The sequence below is a fragment of the Camelus bactrianus genome, chromosome 3, assembly GCF_048773025.1.
Source record: "Camelus bactrianus isolate YW-2024 breed Bactrian camel chromosome 3, ASM4877302v1, whole genome shotgun sequence".
Taxonomy (NCBI): domain Eukaryota; kingdom Metazoa; phylum Chordata; class Mammalia; order Artiodactyla; family Camelidae; genus Camelus; species Camelus bactrianus.
In genome coordinates this window covers 35,820,212-35,845,824 of record NC_133541.1, presented here as the reverse complement: position 1 = coordinate 35,845,824, position 25,613 = coordinate 35,820,212, and the positions used below count along the sequence as shown (strand labels likewise).

General features: G+C 39.1%; 1 long non-coding RNA gene across 1 annotated transcript in view; it reads right to left on the bottom strand.

The window, feature by feature from the left end:
• The window catches only part of LOC141575225 (uncharacterized), a 30,467-nt gene extending 5,773 nt beyond the window's left edge, over positions 1-24,694 (bottom strand). The window contains exons 1-2 of the long non-coding RNA XR_012502649.1: positions 24,105-24,694; positions 13,162-13,255 (exon numbers count right to left, since the gene is read on the bottom strand). This is a non-coding gene — a long non-coding RNA (uncharacterized LOC141575225). The remainder of the gene's footprint in view (positions 1-13,161; positions 13,256-24,104) is intronic.
• Between the last annotated feature and the right edge of the window lie 919 nt (positions 24,695-25,613).

The window sequence follows — 25,613 nt, the reverse complement described above, 5'->3', positions numbered from 1 at the left end:
CACAAGTCACACAGCAGCATCTCTGTAAGCTGAATAGAAGTACTATCTGAGGGTCCTGTGGAGGTCAGCTCCCAGTCACACTGCGTAATTCAGCTTCTGAGCCCAAACTTAGCTCTATGACTGCCACTCTAGGAAAGTCTTAGAACTGTCTATGCCATGAATGCCTAATAATGCTCTGAAAACCCCACTTCCAAGGGCTGGTAGCCTTTACCTTGATGTTAGATATGAGACTGGTGGGAGGATCACATTTCACTCACTGCCCTTCCCATCCCTACCAAGAGGAAGAAGGTGCCTTGATGCTGGGTATTCTGGCCCACCCCGACTCCTCTCTCCCCAAATCCTGCAGCTGGAACTACTTCTGCTGCATGCTAGGGCTCCACTCCCTGAAGGGGAAGTTATAGTTCCAGTGGTTTTCCAGGAGATGGGGGTTTGCTCCAGGTTATGACAACAATAGATTCATGGGCATTGGATTGGAACTTGGATTGTCTGGCCAGGCTGACTGACTATCTACCTCAAGGCTCTAGCATTTCGGATATACTTCAGTAACAGTTGGGTTAGTGATCCAGGAGACCACATCTCTTAAGAGAGGTGTGAGGAAAATCCTGAGATGCTAGAACATTGATCATGTTCTCCCTACACTGTATACTTCAATCTTCACCTTCCTGGCTTGAGGTCCTTTATGTGATATTCTCGTAAGTAAGCTACACCTTCAGCTTCTTTTCAGACTTATGCTAGCATGAGCTAGGTTCTTCCATGAAGCCCCATGCAACCCCTGTGCCGTGGGTTGTGAATAAGCATGCTGCTTATGAGGAAGTGTATTCTCTTGTGCTGGTCTCCTTGCCCTTGTTTCCAGCATGAATAAAACTGTGCGATTGACCTGGGGCCCATCTTCAAGGCAAGAAAACATACAACCTCTTTTAGGCTTTGCAAGTGTACTGACCCAAATTCAATATAGTTTCATTGGGCTCCCAACCACTTTTGGGAGAAATGTAGTATTCTGTGTGAAGACAAAGTTTGTGCAGCTCTGTTTCTGGAAATAGACCATGGCCTAAACATGGTCATACCCTTTAACTGGTGTCAATTTCTCTGATTCCTAAGCTCTTGATCAGATCTTCGGATGCTCTCCAGAGATTTTTCATCCTCGTCTAATTTTGGAAAGGCGATAAATGGAAGGTCTTGCAGACATGACTTGTCTAGTATGAGTATACTCTAACACTATGTGTGGAGGCTGTGGTGCCCCACCCAGATTCCCCTTCAGGAATGAAGGATTTATTACCCTAGCTGCTGGGTGTGCTATCAAAATACCCTTTGGCTGTTAGCCTCCTTCAGGTTTGCCTCGGCTAAAAAAGCTGCCTCTCTTAGTGCCATATCTGCCTCCTAGGGTGGTCAGTATTCATTGTGGCGGTGTGATAAAGGCCTTGCCCTTTCTCCCCAACTTGGATCGCTAAAGGAGGATCTTGTCTTCAGAATTACCCAAGGAATCAGCTGAGGCTTCTATTGGAACTGTATCCTGGTCAGCTTCTTCCTTTGACCGATCTTGTTCTTTTCCACTTCCACAGGTCTTGATCCCAAGAGCACAACCTATTAACAGACTATTTGCCAATCTTAGTCGCAGGGTCTGCTTTCCAGAGAACACAAACTTCAGTAGTTAGTGCCAGGAGTGTTCCAAAAAAGCAGGTGCTGAGATGTGATTTTGGAGCTAGGTCACTTACCATGGTCCTGATCCAGGGACATATGCATTGGATATTAATCAAAGGAGAAAGAGCATAGATTTGGAAAAGGGAAGAGTTGTCAATTTGGGGTCCCATTCCTAAGATACAGCATTTAATATCCTGGAGATGATGCACACTAGTTATTAGGATGATCCCTAAGAGTGTGGGGAAAGTGATGGCCCACTCTAAATCAGGCAGAAGTGCCAAAACTCATGGGGAAAAAAGAGATTGAATGGCTCAAGGAAGTAGGCAAGCTGGAGTGGGTATACCATAAGGCAGAAAACCCACTAAGACTGTGTTGCACAGGAGGGTCTGGAGGATATACCATTTACTCAAGCAATAAAGCGTGTGCTGGTGAAAGGAGCTCCAGCATCATTTGGGAGCTCCATCAACAAGGCCCCTTTGTAGGCAGGGGAATGGTAGGAAATGCCATTACAGAATTGGGCTCAAAATATTAATAGACCAGGTAGATCACTTAACCAGCAGAATCGTAGTGGAAGAAATGACTCTACTGAGGGGTGAGGAGGGAGGTGGGTAGGTGGGTAATGCTAATCCACAGAGAGTTATGGATACAGTTAAAAGAAGGTGGTGTCCCTAATGACAAATAAAATCAAGGGTGGGTAATCAAGAAACTGGAATGTTGCCCGATTTTCACATCTGGGGCGGTTCTGAGAACTAGAATACATTGACTGAAGAAGAGGTCGGGGCCCCAGGAGGAAGGATTTGCAACAGCATAACAAATGTACACAATAATAATTCCCTAGTCCTTCCCAAAGGGACCTACAGCCATTTACTGTGGTGAATATATTCTGGGGAAAGATTAATACATATACATTTTGAAGACTTCTGGATACAGGGTCTGAGCTGACATCGGTATCTGGTAATCTGATGTGACTTTAAGGGCTCTGGTTAAAGTGGGGGCATGTAAGGGGCAGGTGATAAATGGAGACCTGGTCCACCTCTGGTTCCCTGTGGGTCTAACAGATCCATGGACTATTCTGTGGCCATTTCCCTGGTCCCAAATGCATAACTGAAATAAGCAAATTGGTAGCTGACACAACCCACTTTGATTCCTGGGCATCTGGTGTAAGAGCTGTTATAGTGGGAAAAGCCAAGTAGAGCCTCTGAAACTACCTTGGCTTAAGCCAAGAGAGTAAATCAAAAACAATATATTATCTGGAGGTTATAACAGAAACCAGTGCCACCCTTAAAAAATCTAAAAGGAGCAGGGGTAATGGTTCCCATCATATCTCTATTTAATGCAGGAGTCTGGCTCCTGCAAAAATCAGACAGATCCTAGAGGTTAACCATGAAATCTACCAAATAGTAGCCCTTATTAAGCCCATATACTGGATGTATTCTCTTTGCTAGAGCAGATTAACACAAATCCAGGAACATAATTTGCCATTGGTTTTGTGAATGCATTTTTTTAATCTCCATCAGAAAAGACGTTCAGAATCATTTTGTATTTATTTAGAACAAACCATAATATACATCTTCAGTCTTGCCTCAGGGCTTTATCAATTCTCCTGGCCTTCATCATAATATAGTCTAAAAAGACCTGGGTTTACTAGACATCCTGCAGAATATCACATCAAGGACATCAAGCTAATCAGACTGCATGAGTACAAAATGGAAGTACACTGAAGGCCTTGGTAAGATACATGCACTCCAGAGGGAGGGAGATGAAACTTAACTAAATTTCAGGGGTCAACCACCATTTTAGGTGGCTAGTGGTCTGGGGCATGCTGGGGCATCCCCTTCAAAGTCAAGGCCATATTATTATTTTTTAATTTAATTTAATTTTTAAATTGTAATATAGTTGATTTACAATGTTTCAGGTGTACAGTAAAGTGATTAAATTATATACACATATGTATTATTTTTCAGATTATTTTCCATTATAGGTTATTACAAGATATTGACTATAATTCCCTGTGCTATTCAGTAGGTCTTTGCTGTTTATCTATTTTATATATAGTAGTGTGTATCTTTCAATCCCAAATTTCTAAATTATCCTCCCCCCTTTCTCCTTTGGTAACCATAAATAAGTTTGTTTTCTATGTCTGTGAGTCTATTTCTGCTTTGCAAATAAGTTCATTTTTGTCATTTTTTTGGATTCCACATTTAAGTAATATCATATGATATTTGTCTTTCTCTGACTTACTTCACTTAGCATGATAATCTCTAGGTCCATCCATGTTGCTGCAAATGGCATTATTTCATTCTTTTTTATGGCTCAGTAATGTTCCATTGTATATATGTGCCATATCTTCTTTATCCATTCATCTGTTGGTGGACATTTGGGTTGCTTCTATGTCTTGGCTATTATAAATAGTGCTGTTGTGAACGTTGGGGTACATATATCCTTTCAAATTTGAGTTTTCATCTTTTTTGGATATATGCCCAGGAGTGGGAGTGCTGGATATATGGTAACTCTATTTTTAGTTTTTTAAGGAACCTCCATACTGTTCTTCATAGTGGGTGCACCAATTTACATTCCCACCAACAGTGTAAAAGGGTTCACTTTTCTCCACTCCCTCTCCAGCATTTATTATATGTGGAGTTTTTGATTATGGCCATTCTGACTAGTGTGAGGTGATACCTCATTGTAATTTTTATTTTTAATAATTAATGATGTTGAGCATCTTTTCATGTGCCTGTTGGATATCTGTATGTCTTCTTTGGAGAAATGTCTATTTAGGTCTTCTGCCCATTTCTTGATTTTTTTTTAATTGAGCTGTATAAGCTGATTATTTTGGAAATTAATCCATTCTTAGTTGCATTGTAGGTGAATATTTTCTCCCATTTCATAGGCTGTATTTTCATTTTATTTATGGTTTCCTTTGCTGTGCAAAAGCTTTTAAGTTTAATTAGGTCCCATTTGTTTATTTTTGCTTTTTTTCCCATTACTCTAGGAGACAGATCCAAAAAATATGGCTGCAATTTATGTTAAAGAGTGTTCTGCCTATGATTTCCTCTAGGAATTTTATAGTATCAGATCTTACACTTGGGTTTTTAATTAATTTTGAGTTTATTTTTATACATGATGCTATAGAATATTCTAATTTCATTCTTTTACATGTAGCTGTCCAGTTTTCCCAGCATCACTTATTGAAGAGACTGTTTCTTCTCCATTGTATATTCTTTCCTCCTTTGTCATAGATTAATTGACCATAAGTGCGTGCATTTACTTCTGGGCTTTCTATCCTGTTCCACTGATATGTGTGTCTGTTTTATGCCAGTACCATGCTGTTTTGATTACTGTAGCTTTGTAATATAGTCTGAAGTCGGAGATGATTCCTCCAGCTCTGTCCTTCTTTCTTGAGATTGTTTTGGCTGCTCAGGGTCTTTTGTGTTTCTATAAAAATTTAAAAAAATTTTGTTCCAGTTCTGTGAAAAATTCCATTAGTAGTTTGATAGGGATTACATTGAATCTGTAGATTGCCTTGGGTAGCATGGTCATTTTAATGATATTAATTCTTCCAATTCAAGATCACAGTATATCTTGCCATCTGTTTGTATCGTCTTTAATTTCTTTCATTGGTGTCTTATATTTTTTGGAGTATAGGTCTTTTGCCTCTTCATATAGGTTTATTCCTAGGTATTTTGTTATTTTTGATGTGATGGTAAATGGGGTTGTTTCTTTCATTTTCCTTTCTGATATTTATTTGTTAGTGTTTAGAAAAGCAACATATTTCTGTGTATTAATCTGTAATTAATTTTGTGTCCTGCAAATTTACCAAATTCATTGTTGAGCTCTAGTAGTTTTCTGGTGGTGCCTTTAGGATTTTCCATGTATAGTATCATGTCATCTGCAAACAATGACAGTTTTGCTTCTTCCTTTCCAATTTGGATTACTTTTTATTCCTTTTCTCCTGATTTCTGTGGCTGTGACCCCAAAACTATGTTAAATAAAGTGGCAGGATAGACATCCTTGTTTTGTTCCTGATCTTAGAGGGAATGCAAAGCCACATTGTTGATTTTTATACCTCCTACCCCATTGGCAATCCCATACCTTTTAATACTGCTCCAACTAATATAGTGGGTGACAAAAAGACTGCCAGATTTGAAAGGGATCCTGAGCAGGAAATGACTTTGCATCAGTTCCAGGATGCAAAGCAAGCAGATCTACTGCTCTAACCGTATGAGCTATAAGACCCTGTTAGTAGAAGTATAGCTGGTGGGAAAAGATACTGTATAGAGTTTATGACGAGTTTCAGAAGGGAACTCAATACAAATCTCGTCAGTTCTAGGGTAACGTTATGCCATCTGCAGTGTAAAATTGTATACCTTTCAAAAAACAACTTCATGTGTGCTATTAGACCCTAGTAGAGACAGAGCACATGACTGTGGAACCTCAAATAACCACGTCACCAGAACTACTCTCATGAGTATTATCAAATCTATCAAACCCAAAAGTCAAGTGAGTCCCGTATTAATCAGTCTTGAGATGGAAGTGGTACCCTGAAGATAAAGCACAAATAGGACCAGTACAGGAAATGCAAGCATGTGAGCAGGTAGCCCAGACCCCTGTGTCATCTACCACTGTTGCACTTATGCCTTTCTTGGTTTACAGCTATGGGAGAATCCTTTATGACCAGGAAAAGAAGGATAATAAAAGCCCAAGCTTGGTTCATGGATAAATCAGGTTAGAAATGTGAGTATAAGCCAAAAATGGGTGATGGCTGCACTGTAGCTTTGCTCGGGTATGGCTTTGAGAATCGGTGGTAAAGGGAAATCTCTGTAATGAACAGAGCTTTAGGCAGCAGGCCTGGCCGTCTACCTTGTGTAGAAGGAGAAGTAGTCTGACGTTAGAATATACACAGTATAAATAGACTTCCTGGAAGTCCCAATGGTTTGGCTCAGACTGTGGGAACCTGAAAATGAGAAAATTTTAAGCTAGAGACAAGTGGAGCTATGGGAGTGGACATGAAGGGTGAATATCTTTGTATATCATGTTAATATCCATCAGAGAGCATCTCTCAGAGAAGAGGCACTAAACTATCAGGTAATCAAAACGACCTGGCAGTGGATATCAGCCAGACTCTGCTATTGGCCACCTCATTGCTGTCATAAAGGACACATGAATTTAGTAGCCATATTGGCAAGGATGGAGGCTATTCATGGGCCCAACATGGGCTCTCAAAGCTGAACTAACTACTCCTGCTAGCTAATGCTGAATCCCCAGTGGATTGTTAGATGTCTGGGTCTGAAACCTAGGAAAGAAGGGTAGGTTGGTGGTATACCTTTGGTACTCGTTGGGATGAGATTAGTGTGTCATGCTTTGAGCAAGAGGAGAGAAAATGGTAAAGCCTGGGGAGTAACAGCAGTTAAAGGGCAGGCAAAGGAAGATAAATTTTAAAGGGAGGTTGAAAGGAGGAATTAGATAAAAGAAAAATAAAAAAGAGCCAAAGGAGGAGAGCTTTAAAAAGAAAAAAAGATACCGGCAGGTGAGGTAAAGTGGGGATTAGAAAATATCCATTGCTTTTAACAACAAAGAAGATATTAAAAAAATATTGGCTAGAGCAATTTCAGAGTAAACTAGAGGACAGGGAAGTTGAGATATGACTGGGAATCGAAGAAAGGAATACAATGAGTGTTAGCTGAATTATAGTTAGCATCATACTAGTATGGGAAAAGAACAGATAAGGTGGTACATAAAGAGGAAAGTAGTAAGGATTTAAAATAACTGCTATGGAAAAATAAGAAAGAAAGCCAACCATATGCACATATAAAGATCATTAAGTAGGGCTGAAGCCGAGCCAAAGTTGAAGTCCACACATCTGCACTGGCACCAATCAATTTGATTTATATAATTTTTCTCTGGGGGTGCTCGGCTTCCAGGGGGTGGGGGTCCAGAATGCATATGGTTAGATTGGCCTAAGAACTGATATAAAGCTAAAAGTTTTCCTAGTGAGTGTAATGGAAAAAAATGGGGCCAGAATGTTCACGGTGCTGGCAAGTGAGATTATAGTGTGATTTGTTGTGGTGGAAAGAAAGGGTGGGAAGCCATGAGGAAGTGATGGTCTAGGAAGAAAAGGGAGGCCCCTGATATCTAAGACCAAGAGCTCTAGAACCTAGGCAGTGAAAGAGTTGGGAGGGATGAGAGGCTGTGGGCAGATACTGATATACTGGAGTTTATGCTGTCATAGGACATTCACTTCCAGCTGATGGTAGTGTCTACCTGAGGCAACAGTACACAGTGAAGAAGAGTCTCTTGTGGATCACCAGCCTGGGTAGTCAATGACCGAAGTACAACTAATTTGAAAACTATTGAAAGGATGTCAACAGAAGTTGAATAAGTCTTCAGCATAGATGGTGATAACACCCAGATGATAGCAATTGAGGTTTGAGCATCCCAGCAGCTAAGGCACAATGGGGAATCCATCAGGTTGTTTAGTTCTTATCTTATTTTAAAAAGTATCATACTGATCCAAAGAGATGCTGTTCTCGAAAGAATGCATTTGGTGGATAACTCAGATGAAGCCGATGACATTTTCCAGGAGCAGCTCCTGAGCTCTGTAACAGGCCAGGACAGTACCACTACTACCCTCACCATGCCCAGCAACTAGGAATGCACTAATCTTCTTTTCTAGCTATTCAAAGTGCAGAATTGTCATTTTCCATAATTCCCCAAAGACGACAGTAGAGGTGTGCAGGTGAGATGCCAATAGTGACTCAGATGTCATCAAGAGCCTCCCTGTTGCTTGAACCTTTGAAGTTCCATGATCTCTGAGAATTCTAAGCCTTTCCAAGAGTGCCTGCTAATTCATAGGTGGTTTCTATTTCCTAAGCTTCCCTTAACTCTTAGATTTTTCACTCACCACTTTTATCTGGCACCATAATGGCCTCTAAGTAAAATTCAGTTCTCTCTGTAGTTTTCGCTATTAAGATGACCACAAAGAAATTACTCAAATTAATAATTCTTTCTAAGGAGTCAAAACTTATAACACGTCATATAATGGATGGAAAACCAAGAGATAGCACAGAGAATGCCTTTCCAAGACAACCAAGCCATGGCCTAAGTAAAACTTTGTCAACTCTAAAATTTCATGTTTCTGAACTCTGAACTCTAAAACTTTATCATAGCCATAATGATATCCAAATTTGTCCATAGTTTCTTTTTGTTTTCTTTGTCATATGTATATCTATTAGCTTATCTCTCTCTTTTTAAAGTTCTGTTTCTTAAAATCGTTTTTAAAATTTTTATACATTTTTAAAGGTTACTTTCCATTTACAATTATTACAGAATATTGGCTGTATTCACAAATGGGAACCTCCTTCTCTGTAAGTAGGAATTTGAACTTACTGATTGAAGGAATATATATATATATAGTTTTGTCACTAAGAGGGCAATTTACAAACCTACCATTTTTACCATTCTCCTGTCTAGCCTAAATAAATAAGAGAGGGATGGACTGAGTATGCCGTGTATGGGCATAATAAAAAATTCCTATGGCACAAGAGAACTTCATCATATAAAATAATTGTAGCTATTATCCTTAGAGGAACTAGCGAGGGGCAAATGAGTTGTCACTGTTTGATTCTTTCAGTTCTATAACATAAATAATCTTCTTGATACAGTTTACAGAGTGGCACACTGTGCATGGAGAGTGGTGGTGTTTCTTCTGTGTATCAGGATGGATGACCATATAAAAGATGCTGTAATAAAGGGAAAATCTTCCTGTTACTAAGTGCATATAACTTTCAACTCTTACCCTATTCATATTCCACCCAAACAAATCAGTAGTACTCTTATTAACCTACATAGGTGGATATTATTTGGCAAATTATGAAACAGTTTGTTACACTTTTTAAAAAGTCAATAACACAACATCTGATTCTTTTTAACAAAAAGTTTCTCCCCTTGAATACTTTCATTAACTTTGTCTGTGGATTATAACCAGTTGTTATTTCCATTGAATAACCCAACTTTTCTAGTCTGGTTCCACGAACTGGAGCCCAGTAGACTTAATTACATTTAAAGATGACTTAAGTAGCTGAACTTTGCCTTAGCTTGAAGATGTGAGTTTAACTGTGACTTGCTATGTGTTAGCTGCCTATTGTACCGTAGGAATGTTCGGCTGTGTGTGCACATGAAAAATAATGGAACTGGGTCCAAAAGAATACCCAGTGGATTCTCAAATCATTAGTTTTGGATTAGGTCTTTACTTTGGCAACATGTGTACAAATAAACAAGCATGACTGAAATTAATTTATTGCATTCAAGAGACATCTGTAATTCGGCAGTTACTCGGCAAGAAAGAATTAAACAATTTCAGCTTTGACCATTTCCTTTCTTATTCTAGCTAAACAAACCTCGCCTTCCCAAATTAGTCAGATCCTCTCTTCCAAATGATAGGAAAACAAAGGGCCTCATAAGTAAACCTTCATATTTATCTGTTTTAATACATATAAAAACACAAGGATGACATTAAACTGTCATGAAAAGCCAGCTTAGATACAAATTAAAGACTAATGCTTGTCTCTTCAAGTGGATCTGGGGCATCTGTGCCAAAGTGTTGTAGCACATACCATGTGAGAGAACAGGAACTGAGCTCATCTTTTCCAGTTCTGAAATATGAAGCTGGGGTACACATCACTTCTGAATATTTCATGGATTCTGGAAAGGTATATTCAACAGCACTTTATTTCAAAAGTTTTTTTTTTCCCCATTTTGTTTTCCTTCCCTTTAAGAAAGGAGGAAAACTGTGACTAAAGGAAGGCAAAAGATACAGTCTATGAAATTGTCACAGTGCCCTCTGTCTCATTAGGAGCACTCTCAGCAAAGCTGCAGGGCTGGCCAGAGGGGTCAGCCTCTTCTGACCAAGGAAATGTAACCAAAGGCCAAAGGGGATCAGAAATAAATCAGAGTGAATGACAATCCTGCTCTAATAACTGACCAACATAATGTTCAAGGGTATTTACTGTGGACTAAGAAAGAAGAGTCTTGGGATTTCTGTCAAGGTCAGAAGACTTTTTAATATCAAGTGATTAACTGGGAAAATGTTTATGAGTGCCAATATGTGTAATTGGAAGGCCTATAGGAAGAAGGGAAGGGAGAGACGGAAGAAGATAAGTCCAGGTGGTAGAAGGAAAAAAAGGGGGTTGGGGAGCCATTTAATAATAATAATGGAAGTAAATAAACAACCAAATAAAAAGGCAACCTATGGAATGAGAGGAAATATTTGCAAACCATATATCTGATAAGGAGTTAATATCCAAAATACATAAAGCACTCATCCAACTCAAGAGCAAAAATCCACATAACCTTTTTTAAAAATGGGCAAAATATCTGAATAGATATTTTTCCAAAAAGACATACAAATGGCCAACAGATATATGTAAAGATGGTCAACAACACTAATCATCATGGAAATGCAAATAAAAGCCACAATGAGGTATCACCTTATGCCAATTAGAATGGCTGTTACCTAAAAATCAAAAGATAACAAGTGTTTAGGTCTTCTGCCAATTAGCAATTCTCCAGTAAAAACATACAAATGGCTAAAAGGCAGATGAAAAAATGCTCAATATTGCTAATTATCAGAGAAATGCAAATCAAAACTACAGTGAGGTATCACCATATACCAGTCAGAACTGCCATAATTCAAAAGTTCACAAATGATAAATGCTGGAGAGGGTAAGTAGAAAAGGAAACCCTCCTACACTGCTGGTGGGAATGTAGTTTGGTGCAGCTGTTATGGAAAACAGTATGGAGAGTCCTCAAAAAATTAAAAATAGGTTTACCATATGATCCAGTGATCCCACTCCTGGGCATATATTTAGAGGGAACTCTAATTTGAAAAGATACATGAACCTGATGTTTATAGCAACACCATATACAATAGCCAAGAGATGGGAACAACTTAAATGTCCATTGACAAATGACTGGATAAAGAAGTTGTGGTATATTTATACAATGGAATACTATTCAGCCATAAAAAATAATAAAATAATGCCACTTGCAGCAACATGGATGGACCTAGAGATTGTCATTCTAAGTGAAGTAAGCCAGAAAGAGAAAGAAAAATACCATATGATATCACTTGCATGTGGAATCTTAAAAAAAAAAGCCATAAATGAACTTTTCTACAAAACAGAAACAGACTCACAGACATGGAAAACAAACTTATGGTTACCAGAAGGGAAAGGGAGTGGGAAGGGATAAATTGGGAGTTTGAGATTTGCAAATGTTAACCACTATATATAAAAATAGATTAAAAAAAAAAACAAATTTCTTCTGTATAGCACAGAGAACTATATTCAATTATCTTATAATAAACTTTAATGAAAAAGAATATGAAAATGAATATATGTATGTATATTCATGACTGGGACATTGTGCTATGCACCAGAAATTGACACATTGTAACTGATTAGGGACCATAGAATGTTATTTTCTAGATTCATTTAGGACTTGGATGACAACAAAATGATGTAGAAGACAGACATAGAGTCAGAAAACAAAAGCTGTGATGTCACTTTAGCATCGTTTAGACAATCTCATGATATGCTATTTATGCTTTTATTTTATTTTAAATTATATTTAACTTACAGAGTTAAAAATGTAAAATTAAGTTGACTATGGAGTTAAAAATAATTTATAACTTATCTTGTCCTAGAAAGTATTTCAGGTGCCCTGAATCATAGTTAGCTAAGTATTTCTATACTCCTTTATCTCTCCTAACTGGATTGTCCATTCCATGGGGCTGGAGACTGTCCTAGCCATCTTTGTTTCTCCAGCAGTATCCAGTAATTCTTGATGGGGTAAGTCCCCAACATTTGTTGAATTCATTCCTGCTGAGATGGCTTGACAGATGGAGTGTACAAAGATAGGCTTCTAGAGAAAAGTACTCTGTTGATTGTCTCCCAAATGAAATAGAATATTTTAGAATCAAGGCTAGATGGCATGATTCAAGTTTAATACTTTTTGTGGATTAGTAGATGACCCTTTTGAGTCTTTAAATATCAACAGAATGTTGAATGAAAAACATTTCTACATTTGAAATCTTTCATTTTGTAAATATTTTCCTGGGCCAGCAACTGTCATCATTGTACCCTTGTACATTGTATTTTAATTGATATTACCTCTTCTCTTTTGTAAGGGAACAAAAGAGGCAGGTGCACATGGGCTATTTTCATCCCTAGGTTCTGCTTTTATCGCAACAACTTTGTGGGTGTTACTGGTTGCCTTCTGCCTGTATTCTTTTTACTTTTCATTTGTTGGCAGCTCTTACTTGTACTTTGAGAAAATAACAAGGGCACTTCACAGACTTTAGTTTTACCTTATTCTTGTATTATTTTTTCACTTGCACAATATGAATGCTATAGTTAAAGTGACAATTAAAATACAATACCACATTATATATATTTAAAGCTGTATTATCTGTGACAGTGCAAGGCTCATAGTAAATAATTAATAACAATGGATTAAGAGATTTACCATCATAACTATCTTCTGAAATCCTGGTTCTGCAAGTCACTTGCTCTTGACTCTGGACAAGTTATATCACCCCTTCCAGTTTCAGTTTTAACATCTGAAAAGTGAAGAAAATAAAGCAAACAATACATAAGACTATTGAAACTTTAGCATCCTGTGATTGACTGCAGAGTATAGGTTAGTTCATTACCTCTGATTTTCCACTAGGAGAGTCAAGCTATGTGTATTTTTATAGGGTGGATGAATTTAGAATCCAACTTTACCTTTTCTGCTTTTCAGAAGAAAGGCCAAATTCAGGGCAAATTATATTAAGCTATTTCTTGTAGTATCATAAATGTCCTTCTTTCTTCAACCACTTAGGGTAGGCCTAGGGCAGGCAGCAAAGATTCTTTCTGGCATATCATTTCACTAATGAGGAAAGGCTTTCAGAAATATCACTGTTCCCACTGATATTCAAGCTGTCCTGACTATAAAAAATTTTTTTTAGCCTCCTAAAACTACCCAATAAGGAAAAGAAATAACCAGCACCAACTTGACTTTAGATGAAATCATAAAACTAATCCAAACACAAGTTCACTTGGAAGAAATTAAACCCCTTCACGGTGAACAACTGAAGTCTGTGAAAGTGGTTGCTGTTTTTCAGAAGGGTGTTGGTGGGGAGGCCACTTAGCTACAAATTACACTGTAAGAGTTTGTAGGCCTGTAAATTATTTCTGAAAGATTGTTGGTGGTCATATTCTTCTGTTATACAGAACAAATTTCCGGCAAGAGAATTACCAGGGTTGATATCTGATATCAAGCAAGTTAAGATGGAAAAAAACAGAAAATGTATTATAAGTGCCAGTAAAATACTCACTATTTCCCCCTTCTTTTTAAGATGGATAGTTTAAACATGATTTCTTTTATTTTTTTTTCCCTGGGAGTCATTTTTCTGACTCGAGTGATATGTGATCAACAATGTAATATACTCCAAAGATGGAGATGAATTGCAAAAGCCAGACAGGAATTTATTTTAAAAGCTTAGACTACCCAAAGGATCAGAAAAATACATCGTGGGCTTCTAGGGATTCTGAAATAAACTTGGATTATGCTGCTAGCAGTGGGTAACTAAGGCTGCATACACTACTGCTGTACTCTGATATCTTTATTGACTTAAGGAAAAATCTCTAGATAGACCTCAGGTAACTGCTTGCTCTACCACACTCGTTGTTGCTCCCCACGATCAGCAATAAAATAGTTCCTAATCGCTGGCAGATGACACTAATCAACTCTGTGAAATATGTTTTAAATCCATTTGAGTATCATGTGGAAATCAGTATGTCCTGAGTTGCTCCCTTTCATTCAAATTGTAAGTACCCAAGTTTGGAATGAATGTTTAAGTATATGCTTAAAGATTAATACTTAAATTTTTAAAGAAAAATACATAAATAACTAAAATAACAATATCTCATGAATGGACAAATGAATGACTGTTTATATCTTATTTTAAAAAAATCTATTGTAGTCTTTCAATCTGCTCCAGTGCCGTGTACTGTTATAGAAATAGAACAATGAATATTTGGAGATGTCATTGCCTTCCCTGGATAGCCAGACTTCTGGAAATTTTTGTTCTCAAAGGTTATATACAATTCTGGCAGTTTATCCCACGAGAAGTTTAAGGTCTTTGCAGTCGCTCAAAAACAAACAAAATAAAGACCACTTTCTAAACTGTGGTCACAGAGAGATTTGCAACCACTTGAGTCTGAAGGGCAGTTTGAGTTGATGTGCCATTGATTAGCAGGCTCTCTACTCTGAATCCAGCAGGCAGCCCATTCTGACCTTGACTCAAAGAGCGGGAGGGTGACTTGCACTTACATTGGAATTTGGATGCCCATGGATCATTTTAGTGTGCAAAATATTGGGACATGATAGAGTTAATAGTTTTTGTGATAGTGATTACATTCACTGCAAGGAGAAATAATTGTTTTTTTAAAATACCTTCTCCAGCCAATCTGTAGTTTCTGGTACTTAGTAGAAATAATAGGTGCCTGGGACTTTCCCATGTCCTCATTAGTGTCAAATGTTAGGAGAATTTTGCACCTGAGTGAATTTGGCAGCAGTTCCACACCAGGAATTCAGCTTGTCCCTACAGAAAACTACCCAGGTTTGGTTGGTAACTGTAATACTGTCATGAATTGTACTTGAATTTTAAGTAGTTTGATCTAAGGCATGACTTCTTTTATTTGTAGCAGTCTTATTGTGGCTACAGGAAAATCATGATTGAAGGTTATGTTGCGTGCATCTACTTTGTATAAATGCTCTATTTCACTTGGAAAAAGTTCAAATGGCTGAGTGACCACAATTTTTGACTATTATAGATGGACAAATGATGCTCTGGAACTTCAAGAGATAATAAGGAAGTGTTTAGTTTAGAGGATAATTGAAAAATATCCCTCTTTTTTACATAAGATGTGGTTATCTTAGAGGCACACTTTGTTTGCTTTCTTCCTACTTGGAGCCAAGATACACATCACTCTGATTTCCTAGAGTTTCTTCACTCCTTCTTCTGCCAAATTACATCCCAGTCTCCTTTCAAAACTATGTGTAAAACACACATCCTTCAGGGAGCTTTCTGGACTAACCCCTCCAAGCTCTAGTCACTCTCACAATATTCCTGTTAGGTCTTACTTTTATTTTTTAAAATTCAGTCATTCATTCCTTGAGTCGTCTAATATGTGCACCAACTCTACGCTAGTCCTAGTTCTAAGAACTTACGATATATTAGTGAACAAATAAAGATCTCTTTCCTCAGGGAAGTTATATTTCAGCAGAGAGAGTGGGATGGTTAATTTTAGGTGTTACCTTGTCTAGGTCATGGCATCCAGGTATTTGGCCAAATAGCAGTCTAGACATTACTATGAAGGTATTTTTAAGATGAAATTAACAGACTTTGAGTAAAGCAGATTAATTTCCATAATTTGGGTGGCCCCATCCAATAATTGAAGGCCTTAAGAGAAAAAGACTAAGGAAGAAGGAATTTTGTCTTCAGACTTCATTTGGATTCGAGCTGCAATATCACCTCTTCCCTGGGTCTCCTGTTGGCCAACCTGCCCTGCAGAATTCAAATTTTTCAGCCCCTACAATCACATGAACCAACTTCCTAAAATAAGTCTTCCTTTATCTCTCTTTCTGTGCGTCTTCAGCACACACACATACACACATACACACACACACACACACACACACACACACACACACACACACACACACACAATTGGTTTTGTTTCTCTGGAGAACTCTGAGTAATACAGAGAGATATACAATAATAAACATGATAATTTAAGTAAATTATATGATATGTTATAAGATAATTGTGAAAGGAAAACGGGGGGAAGTAGAGCATGATAAGGGGGACTGGGAATGTTGGTGATGGGAATAAGGCTGTTTTACTAAATAGAGGAGGCCTCACTGAGAAGACAAGATTTGAGAGAATATCTGAAGATACTGGGAGAGTTAGCCAAGGGGCAGAGCAACCAACTGGAGCAAAGGTCCTAAGGCAGAATTGTGTCTGGTGTGTTTAAGAAATAGCAAGGAAGCTGGTGTGGCTGGAATGGGGAGCACAAAGGGTTGAGTAGTAGGAGATGGGAGCATCATGGTAACAGGAAGCCAGAAGAATTAGAGCCTTACTGGTTCACTGTAGAGTGTTGAGCCAAGGTATGATATGATTCTGATTTCTGTTTTTTTTTTTTTTTAAGTTATTCCTGTGTGCTGTGAGCATAGACTTTCAAGCCCAAGAGTAATAGCAGGGACACATGTTAGGAAAGTGTATCCATCAGCAATAGCTATGGATAGACTATAACAAACCATCCTATATTTTTAGTTCCTAAAACAAGAACCATTATGTAGCTCACAAAATTCCTTAGATTGGCAAATTAGGCTGGGCTCAGGTGGGCAGTTCTACTTGGTCTTGTCTGCAGGCAGCTACAGGTCAGCTAAGTGGCTGTGCTTCAGGGAGCTGCCTAGCTATTGGCTTGGACAATGAGGGTGACTGGTTCACGTGCTTATTCACATGATGGCAGCAGGTTTTCAAGAGAAGGAGCAGGAGTGTTCAAGGTCTTTTGAGAGCTATGCTCAGAATGACATGCCATCACACGGTAGTGGTGGTGATGGTGGTGGTGGTGGTGGTGGTGGTAGCAGTGGTAGTGTAGTAGTAGCAGCAGCGGCAGCCCACTCCAGGCACTAACTGTTCCATGTGCTCCATGTGGATTCTCTCATTGAATCCTCACAGTAATCCTTTTCTTTATAAAGGAGGAAACTAAGTCACAGAAAAGTTAACTAACTTTCCCAGAGTCACACAGCCATAATGGCTTGCGTCCAGAATTCAGACCCAGTCCTCCTGTTTCCATAGGGTTTCTCCCCACCACTCTGCTATACTGACACTCAGGAAGCGGGAACAAGGGTGGCCTTAGTGCTGTGTTTCAGCAGATTACATTTTAGGCATTAGATTCCATCATACTTTATTATGAAAGCCAGACTCCTGATCCCATAACCATTCTTTTAGCATATTTTGTTCTTATTTACTTACTTAATTATCTCCATTTCAATTGAAAACCAATTTGAAGCAGCTTATACAAATTATACAGCATAATCAGAAAGAGTATGTGATGGAATGGGGCAATTTGCATCCATCAGTCATTCTAATACCTGGCCTACTCATGGTAGGGAAATCATAAGTTTTATTGCCTCAAAATTTGCTTACCAACCAGATTCAGAAAGTAATATGCAAATTTTGACAAACTTTCATAATTGTCCATGTTTTTAATAGAATGAATGGTAAATTTCCTATGCTGTTTCAGTATAAACAGCATGTCAGACGTTTTGCCCTGTACATAATCAAAATGTTATCTTTGAATTATAAACACATTATAATTGTGGCCGACACAATGAATAAATAAAGTTTATTCCAATTAGAATTTAGCCTTAGAGTCACTTGTATCTATTTCCTGTTTCTCTAAAACAAACCCACTTCCTATTCTTTTTATTAATATAAGACCTCAACACAATGCAAGCATATGCCTTTGGCCACAAACTAATTTTCAGTCATAGTGGCCATGTAAATCCATTTTTGAAAGTGACAATTTAGAGATGACAGCGGAATACTCAAGTGGAGCTGTCTGCAGGCAGGTAGGTAAGTATCTATAACTTTGGTCCAGTGTGGGTGGGCAGAGTGTGATTGTAAACCCACTCAAAGGCAGGAGACAGAAACTGACACAGACCCATTCCCATCATCAAACTGCCCCAGCTTGGGAATGAATGAATGAAAGAATACACACACACACACAAACATATACAAAAGACCTCATATTTAACATGTTTAAAATGAGACATATTCTGAATTTTTTCTTTTTGCCTCAAGTCTCTTAGCTCTATCCATTCTTTGCACCACCACTAGATCAATCATAGTAAAGCCTGTGTGTTGCTTTCTCCTGAAAATCTTTAATGACTGTCTATTGCCAGTAAGATCCATACAGTCTTCCCTCACTTGGGCAGATTGGTTAGCTAAGGCAACAAGCATTCCGAGCACTTTTCTTCTTCACCACCCCACTGCAAAAGCTGGAAAGAAGATGGTTTTTTTTCTCTCTCTCTTTCAGCTGTGAGTGGCCAGTGACTCAGTTTTAGATGAGATATGAGAGTACTGGGGTTTCTGGGAAAGACTGCTTTTCTGATAAAAAGAATATATGTGGTTGTTGCTATTTTTTCTCCCTACTTCCTGTCTTGAATGTAGTCATAATGCCTGTAGCTTCTGCAGTCATTTTGTGACCATGAGGAGACAAATAGAAGGATAAAAAGTCCCTAAGGATGGCAGAGCAGTAGAAAAACCCTAGTCCATGAGGACTCTGTTGAGCTGCTGACACAACTGACCTGAGACTGCCTACTTGCGGATTTCTTGCTAAGCAAACAATACATTGTCTTTATGTTTTAATCAGGTTTTGTTTCTTGTAGATGACATTATTCCTCATTCAGCCTTGCATTCAGACACCTACACTATATGATTTGAAGCTGTCCTTCCATACACATTTATATTTTCTACTTGATCACTGTGTTTCAGAAAAATCTTCACTAGTTTCCACTTCTAGAACACTCCCTGGCCCTTCCTGCTGTAGTGACTTAGCTCGTGTTATGTCTTCTGCATGGAATTCCTTTTCTTGTATTCTTCCACCACCCCACCCCGACTCCTTTCTTTGTCTTTTGTCTTGCTGTATAGTCTTGGATGTCCAACTTACATGTCACCTCCTCCATGAAAACTTTCCTGCTCTTTCTGGAGGTGATACCTTCCTTCTTTGAATCCCTATGGAGCTTGGCTCTGTACAACAAAGATCACATCAAGCCCCAGAATAAAATTACCTACATTCTAAATTGTAATACTCGACTAACATTTGACTTATAATGTCATTATTTCTCCTTGGGGAGGGGTTGAACTTAGGTATTTGTCTGTCTATCTGTCTGTCTGTCTATCTATCTATCTATCTATCTATCTATCTATCTAAATGAATAGATTAATGAATACAGGGAATAGATTGGAGGTATCTAAAATTTAAAGTAGTCTGGGAGCAACAGAATTGAGAAATGGTGAAACAGAGAGGACTCCATAGATAGAGTCAAAGAGGAGAGTATCCTCTCAGAGTAAGGAGAGCATGAAAAGTTCCATCAGTTACAGGACAACCTAATGAGGTTTTGATCAATTGCATGTAATGAAGCAACTTTTTAGTTGCAAGGCACATTTTGACTATTGAATGCTTGTGCTTTTGTACATTGTTTTTGTTATATTTAATGAGAATTGGGCACATAATTCTATATATTCTACAAGGATAACCAACCCCATAAAATACTCTAATTAAAATTTATATTCTTTGTGGCTTAATCACATGTTTTCTTCATATTATAACCTAATATGCTTGCTTAGAAAAACACATTTCATTGTTTTTGAGTCATTTACCCATCTTGAGTTTATTAAACTTGAAATAAAAGAAATTATTCTAAAAACAAAGCTCTGTTTTCTACACTGGACCTTGAAAAACTTTTGAAACTAAATAACATTAAAATTCAAAACATTAAGTAAATATAAATCTTAAAAATGGTAAGGCCTTGCCCATATCAGATATAGACATTTATTACAGCAACATGGGAGTCATTTTTATCCCTTGGTCTTTTCCAGTTGAGGATATTTGATTAATGTGATGTTAATTGCCTAATATTAGGTAATGAATTAAGTTACTCATCCTGTGCCTAGCCCCTTCCCACCCAGTTCTAGCAGCAAAGGGTGGCTGAGGATAAATATTTCCATGAGGGGGAGTAAATATACTTACACGAATGTACAGACAGACATATCCATGGCCTTAAAGAGAGAAAGAGAGAGAGAGAGAAACCTTTGGGAGAAAATATTTCAAATATTTGCCTCTCTCTCCTCATCATGTTTTACAGATATGTATTACAGAGGATAAAATGCTTAGCAAATAAGGAAAGCCCACGAGCATTCCCTAAATACTGCTGTCACTACTAGGTCTTGATGACAGCCAGCATTCTGAAGAAATATATCTAAATCATGGACTTTTTTAAAAAAGTTAAGAAATCCAGAAAAGTCATAGGTCCTGATTACAGATTCTGGCACAATCTCAGCAACAGTTTTTAGACATAATGTCCTCTTGGTTGTAAACCCACATATGGCTCCTTTACTGGCCAAGTTCAGAGCCAGTTTCTTCATGCAAGCCTGGAACTCTGTCTACTCCTTTCAGATCTTTCAACAGTTTTCAAGGAGTCAGCCTTCCTTCTTTCCAGAAAGCAACCACCCATTCTTTCAACTTCATGTCACTAACATTACTCATCACAGTGGAGGAATAGACAAGGATAATCATATTTTTTAAAAATTTGGGAACAGCCCAAGGTTCCAAACTTCTTTCAAAATTACCTAAATCATTTCCTCATCTATGACTCAATTTTCTCAGATGTTATTGGAAGTTTCCTATCTTTGTTCATTCTCTCATTCACTTCTTCATTCAACAAATATTTATCAAGTGCTTACTATGTGGGGAGCACTGTTTTGGACTCTGGGGTTGTAGCAGTGGACAAAATCCTAATGGAGTTTGCATTCTAGTGGGAAGACAGGGATGATTACAAATAAACAAAAACCAGTATACCAGGTAGTGATAAGTGATATGAAGAAAATAAGCAGATTTATGGGGAAAGAGAAAGTTGGGTGGGAGGGCTGCTGTTTTGCATTGGGTGGTCAGCTCTGACAGTGTGCATGGAGAGGGAAGTGAGGGGATGCACCATGTGGATGCCTGGAGGAAGAGCCTTTCAGGCAGAGGAAACAGGAGTGTGCAAAGGTCCTGAGTATGTTGATGTGTTCAGGAAATGACTGGTATCAGTGTGGCTGGAGCAGAATGAGCGGTAGGAGGAAATGACATTAGATAAGAGAGGGCTGAGGCCAGATCAAGACCTTGTTGTCCGTTTTAAGGGTTCTGGTATTTACTCCAAGTGAATGGAATAACTTTTAGCAGATTGACGTGATGAGATTTAAGTCTTAAAAGGATCACTTTGGCTGCTATGTTGAGAACGCACTTCAGGGGTCAGGTTCATAAGCAGGGAGCCCAGATAGCAGGCTATTGTAAGAATTCAAATGCTACATCTACATGAGTTCTTGTCTTAGAAATTTATATATCCTGCCTTGTCTGGGATAGATGTTGAAGCAAGATGCTCACCTCAAGGCCAACTTCTGGGCATAGCATTATCTCAGAAATATTCATAACCCACTGCGATCTCCCCTCTATACACAGACCAATGTGTCCCCAGTCCACCTACACCCTACTCAGCTTCTGTGACACTATCCTCGTGCATGGGGAAGACATTCAGCCTTTTGGCTCTCAAAGAGTCTTCCTCTGGGCTTCAGATGTTTTTGCATGAATCTTGCATTTATATCTTTTTCGTCATCCAAGGTGTCTTTGATACCTCTTGATTTGAGAAATTCTCTTCCATACCTTGGTCTATTTAAAAAAATCATCTTGGTCTTACCTGCAGCACATTCAGTTGAATGTTACCAAAGCAGGTTCTGGCTTTAGTTGGATCTCAGTCTCCTCACCTGTTCTCAGTGGTGCCTGAAATTAGTCTGTAGCTGATTTGCACCCTGTGGTGGGTGACATTATCCTAAGGGCACTAGTGCCTCTTTCTTCAGCATTAGCGGAATTTGTCCTGCTTCCTCTACCCCTCAGACCTCCTACAAAGTTCCTATTTCCAGTCTGAGAGATGCCTCTGGTCCAGAGCTCATTTTGGGAGCAATAATGATTGACAGGCTCTGAGCCTTCATTCCATTTTTCAGTTCCGATCACCTTCTCACATTACCTATGCCAGAGGTTGCTGGCAACCCACCAGCCATATCAGCTCACAGATATGTTTCATTTGGCCCATACAGTACTGTTTAAAAATTTTTTTGAATAATTGCCAACACTTAAAAATGATGGGATTTATATAATAACCTAAAATTTTCATTTCTCTTGAAAAATTGTTAGACTTCGCCAAACCAAGTACACATGCTCACTTGGCGACGGGACATTGCAATTCAGCAGCCGCTGAGGCATGCGCACTACAGTGCTCCCCGCCCACCCAGCCCTCTTCACCGCGGTACTCCCTGCCTGCTGGTCCCTCTAGATGTTTTGTGCAAAACCTCGGTCACTGGTCTCATTCTCCCGAATCCCACTAGCCTTTAAAATCCCACTAGCCTAGAGGTCCCCAATGCCCTTACAGAATTTTTAAAGATGAGAATAATCCCTTAAAATTATACCTTAAAAAAAAAAAAAAGGCAACATCACCACCACTCAACTTATAGTAAAGAATAAGACACATAACTTTTACATAGAAAAGAACAACAGAGCAACTGGTTTCTTATAGCATCTAAACTAATAAGAATCTAAATTGATTTTGGCCAGTTATGCAGTTTAGTGTAACCTGGGTAAGCACTGGACCTAACCTTGACCTTCCCCTTGGCTAGCCCTCCCCACTTCAAATTTGTTCCAGCAGAGTCTTCTGAAGCAGGATTTATAGAAAGACCAACAGTGCAGTGCAACTATGGACAGAGATACTGGTGCTGCATTTGCTGTGGCCACGTCTTACCTAATGCCAAATTTTCTGTTGCTTTTTGGTCCATTTTTAGATGTCTGTATAGTAAGGGAGGAATTCTCCAATATTCCATTAGAGTTTCTGAGCAGTCTGAGCAGTTGCAACTCAGTGTCTCAACTCAGTAGGGTAGAAATTTATAAAGGTTTTGTTTCTTCCAGTTACTGCCTTCGACTGTGCCTCATTCATTCTCCATTTCTTGTCATTTAATACCATCTGGGGTCTATCACATAAATTTCCAGTCACTTGGAGCCATTAAAACTCACTTATTTTAAATTTCAACCTCAAATTTGATTTAAATCCCTTCCCTCCTTTGTGATCTTTCTTGTGTGGTCCATGGATGAATCCTTCAGGGCCTGTAGAACCTGTCCACGCCACAGTTGCCTGCCCAAGAGACCAGGAGGTCACCAGTGTGGGCAGCGCAAGATGCCCAAAACCTGGCTACTTTCTGTGGTACCCGCTTGACTTGCAGTCTGTTCACTCATCTTTGCCATCATGAAGTGGAGAAGGGGACCACCCCTCTCTCTCCCTTCTGCTGTCTCTCTTTAGGTCCCCCACCCAGATAGGCACAGGAACAAATCAACCAGTTTGCTGCCTAAACAGACATCTCCCCAAGGCATCCATCCATTCAGCTAAGAGTGTGAGTCACGTAGGGCTCAGTCTGAGCCGTTCTCTTGCAGCCTCACTAGCACTTGTCTTGGTGACAGGAGTGCTCTCCTCTTCTCCCCAGGGAAGGGGGCGAATCATCTTTCATTTAGACTTTACAATTACCCTGAGGACAAAAATCCATTGACTCTTACCCTTTCGTCTCTCAGTCCTCTGACTTTCAAACTGGAAGGGGGGAGGGGGACAGTCACGTGTGGGTGGGTTAGTTCTGCAGACTCTTTGTAAGCCCTGAGGAGCTGTCTGATCCATTGCTGGCTGCTCTCTTCAGAATGCAGGCACTTGATAATTTCACATGTAGTGTTCTCTGTTCTTGGTGCCGAGTCTGGAGAAGTCTGCTCAATATCTGCTAAACTGTTGTATTTGAGCTGGTTGAATCCGCTCAAGCACATCCAGTTAGGAGTGACAGAGAATGTGCCCCAAGATGGCTCGGCCAGTGAAGAAGTAAGTTGTCTCACTTAAATTCAGAAGTCTGAGTGGGAAGATATGGCTTCAGGTCATATTGACTTCTGGTTCAAATGGTGTCCTTGAGTCCCCATCTCCGCTGTATTTTCTCTGGGTGAGAAATGGTAGGTGGAGGAGTGTCAGGGTCCTTGTGAAGGCTGGCTCAAGGCTTACATCATCACACCCCAGCAGAGGAGTATCCACTTTCCCAGTTGCTCAAACAAAAATCCTGGAATGTGGCTTAGGTCATGTGCTTATCCCTGACCCAGTCACAGCATTTGGAGATGGCTGATGCCACCCTGAGAGCCAACTGTAGTTTGGAAATGACTTTTCTCCTCTCCCACCTCTTATGACATCTATCAAAGGAGACCACTGGTTTCCCAGAACCACCCTTGTTCAAACATAACCTGAGGGTAGATACACTTTAGGACCTGGGTCTAAAGTACAAGTCTGGCAACATAATGAAGCTGTCGCTGGGTTTCAGAGCAGCCTGAAGAATAATGGTTACAAGTTTAGGGCCTTGGAATAGGACAGAACTGGATCCAAATCCTGGCTCTATGAGAGCAAGGAAACATGACCAAGTACTTAACTTCTCTGAGACTCAGTTTTCCCAGCTATAAAATGGGAGTGTTAATAATATGTAAATCATTGAGTTGTTAAGAGGTTAGCATAAATCATGCCTGGTACAGTAATTATTGTGTAAAGCCTGGCACAATTAGGTCCTCCATAAATACTATTTTTATTGGTAAGAACTTCCTCCTTTGCGTACAGAGACCAATACTATGGAAGAATGTACAAAATTATGAAGGTTCTCCTTGCATTTCCTAGAAGGGACCAATTTGACAGTGTTGTCCCGGGGGTGAGTATATTTTCCTGCCAATTCTCCTCTTGTTCTTTACACACAGCAAATCGAGGACCCAGTGTGAAAGATGGATGGTGGGGGGAACCTTAGTATATGAAATGTCTTAAGCACCTGTGTGTGTGTGTGTGTGTTTGTGTGTACTAGGAAGTTCATGTTAAGAATAAGCTACCAGATATCTGTTGATCATTTCCAAAGAGCAACATAGGGCACTTTAGAAAACGCCAAATTTGAGTCACGTATGAATTTAGCAGCACCCCCAAACAGAAGGCAAAAGTCCTCTACTCTTAGATGTGTCCCCACAAAACAGGGAAAATTGAAGCATTATTGATTTGACATTTAA